Source organism: Oryzias melastigma, linkage group LG15 (assembly GCF_002922805.2).
Source record: "Oryzias melastigma strain HK-1 linkage group LG15, ASM292280v2, whole genome shotgun sequence".
In the NCBI taxonomy this organism is placed as follows: Eukaryota; Metazoa; Chordata; class Actinopteri; order Beloniformes; family Adrianichthyidae; genus Oryzias; species Oryzias melastigma.
In genome coordinates this window covers 11211700-11221351 of record NC_050526.1, presented here as the reverse complement: position 1 = coordinate 11221351, position 9652 = coordinate 11211700, and the positions used below count along the sequence as shown (strand labels likewise).

Below are 9652 nucleotides of genomic sequence, written 5' to 3'. Positions count from 1 at the left end.
CCAGTGCTTCCAATGACCATCCTCAGGACAACACGGTCTCAGTAAAATGCGTACATATTCCACGACTTTGCACTCTGAAATACCGTGTATAATATACGCCAAACACGCTTTTTGCGTGCATATGATACGCAATGATTGAGAATAGGTGGCTCCGGCGTACAATATACACGTCTTTTTAGGTTTCGTTTTGATCACGTGGTCAGAAATCCTCCGGCTCTTTTCTAAATGACGTCGTTCCTGGTTAAGGTTAGGATTACGGTTATGGTTAGGGTTAGAAAAGCAAAGTGTTCGTTTGTGGGGCTGTCTGTGATGCTCATGGCTCCACCAGGGGACGTGTCAAACGTGGAAAACACATTTTAACACGTTTAGGACCGCGCGTATTATATGCACGCAAAAACCGGTTTTGGCGTATGTTATACACGGTATTTCCCAAATCGTGGCATATTTACGCATTTTACTGAAACTGGGCTGCTCATGATGATGATGCAGAGGAAGGAGCTCTTCCAAATGTAGGAAAACCTCTAGGAAAGGATACAATAAAAAACAGAGAGAATGAGAGATAAAATGTTTAAAACCACACACTCAAGTAAAAAAGCAATTACAAAGGAATTACAGAAAATAAGTAGAAAAAACATTGAACTTAATAAAATGCCTAAACTTAAACTTAAAAACTATTTCAAAAAAATGAATTTGTGGCTTGAGGCTGACACTGTAATATCAAGGCTTATTGTCATTTAATCTTTTTTTGTTCCTCGCACACAGAAAGTGTCTGGCCCTCTTCTTGAAGGACTTCTTCTTAGGTTCTGGGAGCTACCTAGAATTCTCCTGGAACACTTTTAGAGTCCAGATGGTGTCTGTTTTCTCTGAGAAGCTTTGATTCCTGGATCTCCTTCAGTGCATTGGATATGGACCACCTGGGAGTGGACTACTGATGGATTAGGCCAGGAGCAGGATTGTCTCTTAGTAGCTGATCAAAGAAGGCATTCTTCTCCTCCAGTTGTGTCTCCAGATCAAGTATTTACTTACCATTTGTCAGAGACTGTTTCGGTCAGCATTCAGGTCTTCAGGTTGTTTTTCAGCCATTGACAGTCAATGTTTTCTGCTCATGAGAGTTGAAAGAAGCGTCTTTGTTTGGGGATATAAGAGTCAAATTTGGAGCTCAGGTCTTGGTACTTGAACCTTCATATATTGCGCCTCCTGCAAAAATAACTTAGAGGTGATTGTATCAGCAAAACCATTTGCTGATAGAGATTGACAACTTCTTCCTGTTGACATTTACTTTTTGTATTTTCTGCAGGAAGTCAGCTTCAGCTCTTCATTGTATTTCATCGGCTCTTTTTTCTGTCTCCTCATTACTTTTATATACATCTATACACACATACGAAGTTCAGCTATAATTAACCAGTTTTGTCTACTCTAGAGTATATATTGTCATCTTAGAAACTGTTAAAGCTCCACCTTGGAGTATGTTTTTTTGTTTCTGTTGTTTTTGTGTTTTGTTGTTTCTTTTACTTTGGAGTGTGTGTTTTTCCTTGACTCAGCTCTCAAATATACTGTCACATGAAAGGATGAAAATAATGTGAGGAGAGTTTAAGGGTAAAACAGCTTTTACGTCAACACACACACTTTTGTAATCCATTGTGGAGCAACATTTCCCCTCTTGACCAATAATGCACATTTTCTGGAAGATTATTCATGAAAGTGGTGGGATTATAAATAAAAAAAAATCAACTTTACTAAGTAAGGGGTGGCAGGTTTAACTGTTGATGAAACACTTTAGACCATGAAGTTGTTCAATAAACTAGATAACTGTTTAAATATAAGATGTAATGCTGGTCTATAAACTTTGACAAGGGACTTGAGGACTTAGATAGGACGAGGGGACACAAGTGCAATGAGAACTGGTACTGTGGGACCAACAAAAACATTGTGAAAGACTTTATTTAACAATCAAAGTACCACATGGGCTGGGTGAACGCACTAACTGTGGGACATAAATGGTGAGAAAGCTGGGTAAGAATGGAAGTCTGCAGACAGAAAGGAAGTTAATGAAAAAGTCAGTAAAGGAAATTAATAAGAGAAATTGAGCCTTTTTGTTGATTCAGTCAGACACAGCAAGCAGGTGAATAGAGAACGGAGGAGTGAGACAAATACACAAACTGAGAATTCAAAGTCTATGGAGATAATGGGAAAAGTGCCAGACTGCAGAGGAGATTAGACGATACCATGAGATGGAGATAAAGCAGAGAATAAGTGAGGCCAGAAAGAAATGGAGAAAAGGTGGATTTGCGCTGACAGATGAGGGAGCAGAATGGAACTGAGAAGAGAGAAGGTGAGATAATTCAGAAAGGTAATGCAGTATTGAGCAGAAGTCCAATCTGTTACCGCCTCTCAGCTGTATGTCTCCTTAAACCTTTCTCCATCTACACCTCATTTCTCATTCAGCCTTCCTGTCCAGCCCTCCTTCTTCAGCTTTATCCTTTTCTGCACTTCTTTCTTTATAACCTCTCGTTTTCAAACAGGGGTTTACTTTTTCACATTTTTGTTTTGTGCAGCAATGACCAGCTTTTTCTGTTCACAGTTTATCAAAATGTGCTCATTTCTTCCAACCACACTGGGAGAAACTTTGATCAGAGGAGGGCAGCAAAAAAGTGGAATAGCCAAGTGTGGTAGTTTGTGAACTTACTTTGTCCAATCTGAATTCCTCCCTTCTCTCGACCCCTACATTTAGCCCTCCGAATGGAGAGTTATGAAAAAGTAATGTCTCATAACTTGGACGTCATTTTCGCTTGATGACGTTACCAATAGTCGCCGGTCAGCTAGCGTTAGCGTGGAGCTTCCAGCGCTCAACTATACATAGCAACAGCAGTTTTATAGCTTTAAAAAGGTCATGCTAAAACATAAAGTCATTATTTACATTTAAATGTAAACGTCTGTGTTTCAGAGAGCACCCATGTGAAGAAAAGTGGTTCGCCTCTACGGCACAGCGCGATGTGGTTTACCTTCACAACTGATTTAATCTAGTCTGCAACTCCATGTGGGTTAGTGCAACAATGCCTTCATCGATCTGTTGATAACAAAATGTAAAAATGTAACATAATATAAAAGTATTAAAAAACCTTGGATATGTATAGATTCCCTTCACTGGTTGGCTAAGAAGGTAAAGTAACAGCACAACTTTTGGACAAACTTTTAAATCGAGTGTTTAATTGGGTTTGAGAAAATACTATACTTTAAGTAAAAGTATGGAAGAGGTTGTATCACACAATGGGCTGACTTTGCCGCCTCTAAAACCTAAAACACATTAGAAAAGGATACATGTAGCTACTTTCAGAAGTTTTATTTAGTACTTTGAACTGAATTTTCAGTTGAACATGTTTTTCTTTATTGACTGTAAGCAGGATCAAGAATGGTAAAACAAAAAAACAATAATTTATAGGATTATTTTACTATAATAATTTAAGCCACTGGTTGTTTCTTTCTTTTTTCTTTTTTTTTTGCAGATTTACTTACTCTTTTCACCAGTGATAGATTATATAAAATGTGGTGATACATATTTGTCCATGTCACAAGGAGATCAGGTTAGCTTAGCAAGATATGAGTGTTAAATTCAAGAAAGCTTTAATTCTGCTTGAGTTGTAACCAAAGATGTTCACAGTTTTGAAGTATAAATCTGCATAAATATACCACCAGCTGAGTCATCTTGAGAATAATCTGGTTATTTATTTTAAGGTGCCTCCTCAAAACAAATACAAAAGAAAACTAAAATGCCTCCCACTGCCAAATAAACAAGCAAAAAATTGCTTTCACTATAGCTTTAAATTCCTGGTTATAATACTTTGTTTGAATGTTACTGAAGTTCATCAATGATCTGCCAAGTTTAAGCATCACAAATGAACACCACACAGCTCAGGAAGGAGATGGGATCTGGGTTGGAAAGAACAAAATTGGAGTGTAAAGTTAAAAAAAAAATCAAATAAAAAAGAAAGGAAAACGTTTAAAGATAGAGGATTAAATATAATAATTTACATAATTTTAGTGAGTGTGATTATCCATGCTATGCTGGAGGAGAAATGTTAGAATTTGGAGTTTTAGTTTGCTGTCTTATTTTTCTTTCTGTTGTTTGATTTGTCAGATTTCTGCATCTATTTCGTTTGCAGTCATTGGTTTGCTCCTTCTGAAGTTCATTATCTGCACATCTGTTATTTGAGCCTCAGCCTCTGCATTTTTTTAGATACATGTGTCACGCCTTTGCTTGGTATCGTGAGCTCTCGTATCATTTGTTAGAACAATTGAATGGGGTCTTTGTGGTTTCAATGGGGTTTTCTGTCTGCACTTATTTTTCAAAATCTGCTTTTACCCACAGTAATGAATTTTATGACTGTTAAGCCCCGGTGCCACAGGATTTGACGGGCGTCACGTATAAGCGAGTTGGGAGTGCTGTACTGTTCATTGCTCACTATGAAGAACCCAAATCAGTATTTTGATCCGTTTATGCATTTAAGAGTAATCCTCTAAAAACCTGTGCTGTCTGGCTCCCATACCCACCAAAACGAGCGGGTGAAAACTGCTGACGTAAGATCGATGCAAACGGCTCTCTCCAGGAAGAGTCTGCTCTGACAGCTCTGCCTCCAGGCTAACACAACACTCAATGTCTCCACTGAGCTAGTGGTGATCAGCAGAAAACTTTCATTTTAGATGCAGAATACTGTATATCTTCCAGTTGTGTCCTGAAATTCCAGCTCAAACAGGTGTTTGTTGCTTTAGACACGAAGCTTCTTTAAGACCCCCCTCCCGGTCTGGCACAGCCGTGCAGGCGTGTGTGTGTGAAAGAGTGTACCGATGGCTGGGCCTACTAAAGGCAGATATATGGTATGTGCATTCATCTTTGAAGAAGTTTGAATTATTTTTGTGGGAGAAGTGCAAGCATGCTGCCACAGACTCTAGGAGACTCTAGCTGCACACAGCGGCAGGCTGCGCTTCAGGAACAGAGTCGTTTTACTTCCAGGTAGAAAAAAATTCACGTAATATAACTAATATTTCATAATTTATTTGTTTCTTAGAGGTCCAAAAGCAACATATGATCTCATATATATATATATAGAGAGAGAGAGAGAGAGAGAGAGAGAGAGAGAGAGAGAGAGAGAGAGAGAGAGAGAGAGAGAGAGAGAGAGAGAAATATAGTTCACTCTGAAAGGCTTAAGAAAATCCTGGTAGGGCCCCTTTAAGTGTGTAGTGAGGAGTTTTACCGCCTTTCTTGTCGTAGGTTATTCTTAGAATGCAACCTTTGTAATAAATGAGCAAACACTGTATCTTTGTCATCCTCGTGGCAGTTTGTTTTATTGTGATGTCAAAACATTGCATGAACTGATGGTCAATTTGGCTGTACTGCCAATAGGCTGTGATAAGTCGAAGAAAAATGTATGTTCAGATTTAAGTATGTAGATAAAACAAGAAGAACCAATAATTGAGTACTGTGGCCCACCCTATGGGATATAAGACAGCTTGACACGGCATAAAAAGATGTTTATCTCTATAGCTATATTTTAATGAGGCATTTTTTTTGCCTGACTTGTTCATTTTAATAATGTGTACTTTCAAAAATGACCGCTCGATGAAGCATTAAGACCCTACCCTACGAAAATGCCTGACCAAAATATGTCAAAGTATGGGCTCATGAGGCATCAAAGTAAACAGAAACAAACAGGAAAAACATAATGTATAAACTATGATAGAAAACATGCATTGAAACTAATTAGCAAGTAAAATGTAGATATAACTGTTTTTTTAAGGCCTTCCATATTTTACACATTTTCTGTTAAAACTCAAAGAAATCTTCAAACTAACAGTCCAGAACTTTGATGCAACCCTCAGCTCCCATGGTGTGACTTTGGAAACACAAATACATTAATATGATAATAAGAGAATGCAGCCAAACTCACGTAGTCTGCGGCAGCTGAACATGGCAGATGGTTCAAACACAAAAAAAGCAGTCACCCCTCTCTGACCTAAAAAAGTGAGACAGAAAAACAAGAAAATAAAGAAATGTGCAGTTTGTGGTTGTTGATTTTTTTCTTTCATAAAAATCACAGGCAGTAAAAGCTTTATTTAAACATAAATAGTCCTGAGATCTAAAGGTCAACATCCAATGGAGTCAGCCAAGTCGTGCATTTATTAGAAAAACGATTCTTTATAGTTGTCTTGTTAATTTAGGATGCAAATTATGCTTTAGTCTGTGCCCTGATAAGGCCATTTAAAAAGAGATAAAGACAAAGTCTACTGTGCAGAGAATATCTGTGCAAAAGTTTTGACTTTCAGCAGTTTGGGTCAAATGACAAAGCAATGCAGCACTCGCCTCTAAACCAGGAGAATAATAGAATATAGATGCTAAATATCTGTATTTATTACCTTCTGCTGTGCTCAGCATTTACAACTTTATCAATACTTCCATGTAATTAGGTTGATGTAGAATTTGAACACCAGACTCAAACCACAGAGCTAATGTTTGTCAATTCTGCTGTAATTAGAAGCATTACTCATGAGGATGCATTTTACTACCACATAGTGCAGTCTGGTCTCATTTCTCTGTAACCTGCAGTCCTTTAAAAAAAAAAAAAACTTCTAACTCCATTTAACTGAAATGAAAATGTTCTTTAGTATTGTCCCAGTTCATCTTCAGGTTTTTATTTTGCAAAGCTCATCAACTGTCCTGTCGATGTCACTTACAAATGTTACAAATGGGTCAAAATCTTTAGGATTTTGAAGACTGTAGAATTAAAAAAAAATCTGCTTTTCTAATGTTAAAAATAAGATTGACAAATAGGAGACAAAAAAAAAACTTTTACTTTATCCCTTCCTTGTTTTATTGCAAAGGGTTGAACTAATGTAATTCATCTGTGCTATTTCAGTCAAAGACTGACCAACAAGTAATTCAAACTTTACTAGAAGCAAAATAGCTAAATAGTCTTTACTCTCTAAATTGATTAGATATACAGCAACAAAAGGTTAAAAGCAACAGCACTTCATCTAAAATTATCTTGAGTCAAAAAAATGTTCTGCTGGATGTACATGGCACATAAAAATTGAACAAATGCCACAGTCTAAGAAATCACGTTTGGTTTGATTATTTTTGTGTCAGACCCAAAATGCAGGAAATCAAGCTTAATGAAAGGGCTGCAAAACTTGAATAAATAAAGTTAAAGCGTGACAAAGCCACAAAACAAAGGGAGACAGCCAATGCTGATGACCTGATGAACATGAACTGAAAAGCAGATACTTAGAAACACTGGGGATGATCAACTTTAATTACAACAGTTTTGGACAGTTAGACACTTGAACCTGGAGCGACATCTTGGTGTGACTGAGAAAATGTGACTGAAGACAAACCAAAGGATACGATCCTTCCTACACCGCAGCTAAATAATGTCACTTTAATCATGATTACATGGACAAACAGGAAGCAGAACCAGTTTGTATCTTAGTACTTAATTTAAATAAAGATGCAAGATATTTTATTTTACCTACACAACTACTACACTTCATGATAACACTGTGCTGGCACTTATCTATAAAGTATATAAATATATATATACACTGATCGCAACAATTAAAGGAACACTTTTTTATTGGGCCTGGCATGAATTGAATTAAACATGACTGATAATTTTGTTGTTTTCATCCTGGATAGTGGCTTAAACGCTCAGTAGTGAGAGAGAGAGTGATTGATAGAGTGAGTGAGAGAGAGAGAGAGAGAGAGAGAGAGAGAGAGAGAGAGAGAGAGAGAGAGAGAGACTTTAATATAATTTTATAATTTTTCATTTATTTCTGTTAAAAAATGGCTTTTATTCTTTTATTTATTTATTTGCACATATATACACACATGTATATAACCTACACACTTTTAATATGTATGGTACTTATCTTGTCAAGGGTTGCCACAGCCAATTAAGGTGGTTTGGCAAAGATTTTTAGGCCGAATGCCCTACCTGACACAACCCTGTATTTAATCCGGACAGGGAACCAGCACAGGGAGATCCAGAACTGGGCGCACTCGTGGGTACAAAGGTTGACGGTGAAGTTAAGGGTCTTGCCCAAGAATCCAAACTGAATGAAGCTTATTGCGCACCCTTGGAAGCGAACTCTTATGTGCATTAACATATGGCATATCTATCCATCTATCTATCTTGGAAAATGTGGATAAAGAACATTAAGCCATCAAGTGAATTACATAAACAAACCATCTTGTGCAAATTATGATAGAATAATCACATAGATATTTGGAAGACATAATTGTGTGTATGTTATGGGTCCAGAGTGCGGCAACCACAATAACAAAAAGAATGTTGTGTCTGGAAAAAGAAAAGGAGTCTCAGAGGAGGAAAGACACGAGCATTCACTTCATTCTCCAAATCCATCCATCCATCTTCTTAACCGCTTCGTCCCTTTCGGGGTCGCGGGGATGCCGGAGCCTAACCCGGCTGCTGATAGGTGAAGGCGGGGTACACCCTGGACAGGTCGCCAGTCTGTCACAGGGCCTCAATCACACACCCAATCACTCTCACATTCACACCTAGGGACAATTTAGAGTCACCAATTAACCTATGAAGCATGTTTTTGGACGGTGGGAGGAAGCCGGAGTCCCCGGTGAAAACCCACGCATGCACGGGGAGAACATGCAAACTCCACACAGAAAGGTCCCAGCCGGGATTCGAACCGGGGCCTTCTCGCTGTGAGGCGAGAGTGCTAACCACTGCGCCACCGTGCAGCCCAGTTCTCCAAATCATTTCTATGAAATCATTTAAACAAAATCAAAATTTCCATTCAGTGCATCCACATGTCCAATATAAAATTTGACTATAAAAGTCTAAACTAAATATCTGATTGATGCATCAAATAAATAATTGTTCAAATTATCTGTTCTATTTTCCTTTCTAATAAATCACATTTCAATTTCAAAAGAAACATTCAATATTTACATATGTTCGATTCACCTTTGCTTTGATCATTGTAATGTAAACAAAATAAATTATGCTTTTCACTATTATTTAGCTTTTCTAGATTATACATACTGGACATTGCACATTTAGGAATCAACTTTCACATGAACAAACAAAATAACATTTATTTTATTATTCAATATCTGTATTAAAACTGATACAAGAACTATTTATTTTAGTTATGCTTTTAAACATGTTTAAAGTTAGGTCAGGAGATAAAAAAAAAAAATCATTAAAATACATGCAAAAGCATAGATGTAACCAATCTACATGGCCGCCATGAAAACACTGGCTCATAACCTAAATCTCGTCATCCAGACACGAAGTCTCGCGAGATCACCGGCCACTCCCCGTTCGACTTTTCTTGCCAGTTCCTGCCGAAAAAGAGTTACATTTTCCCGATTTAAATACAAAATATAAAGTAAATAATACTTGTAATCCAGTAGAAATAAAAAAAAGCTCATGGCTTTCATCTGTTGCCGTTTAAAACCGGGTACTAACCTGGAAAAAGAAAAGGAGTTCCAGAGCAGGAAAGACACAAGCACTCACTTTCTCCAAAGCACTTCTGACGGAAACAGGAAGTTGCCCCGTCTTCAGCCACCTGGAGGCGCTGCAAGAGTGTCCATGGTTCCGCTCTCCAGACTCATAACCTAATC

General features: G+C 37.7%; 1 long non-coding RNA gene across 1 annotated transcript; it reads right to left on the bottom strand.

Annotated features, from left to right (window-relative positions):
- Positions 1-477: 477 nt before the first annotated feature.
- On the bottom strand, positions 478-9556 carry LOC112162111. The gene is made up of 3 exons (XR_002922013.2): positions 9498-9556; positions 5943-6008; positions 478-1197 (listed from the first exon to the last, which is right to left on the bottom strand). It is a non-coding gene; the product is annotated as an uncharacterized LOC112162111 (long non-coding RNA).
- Positions 9557-9652: the final 96 nt, after the last annotated feature.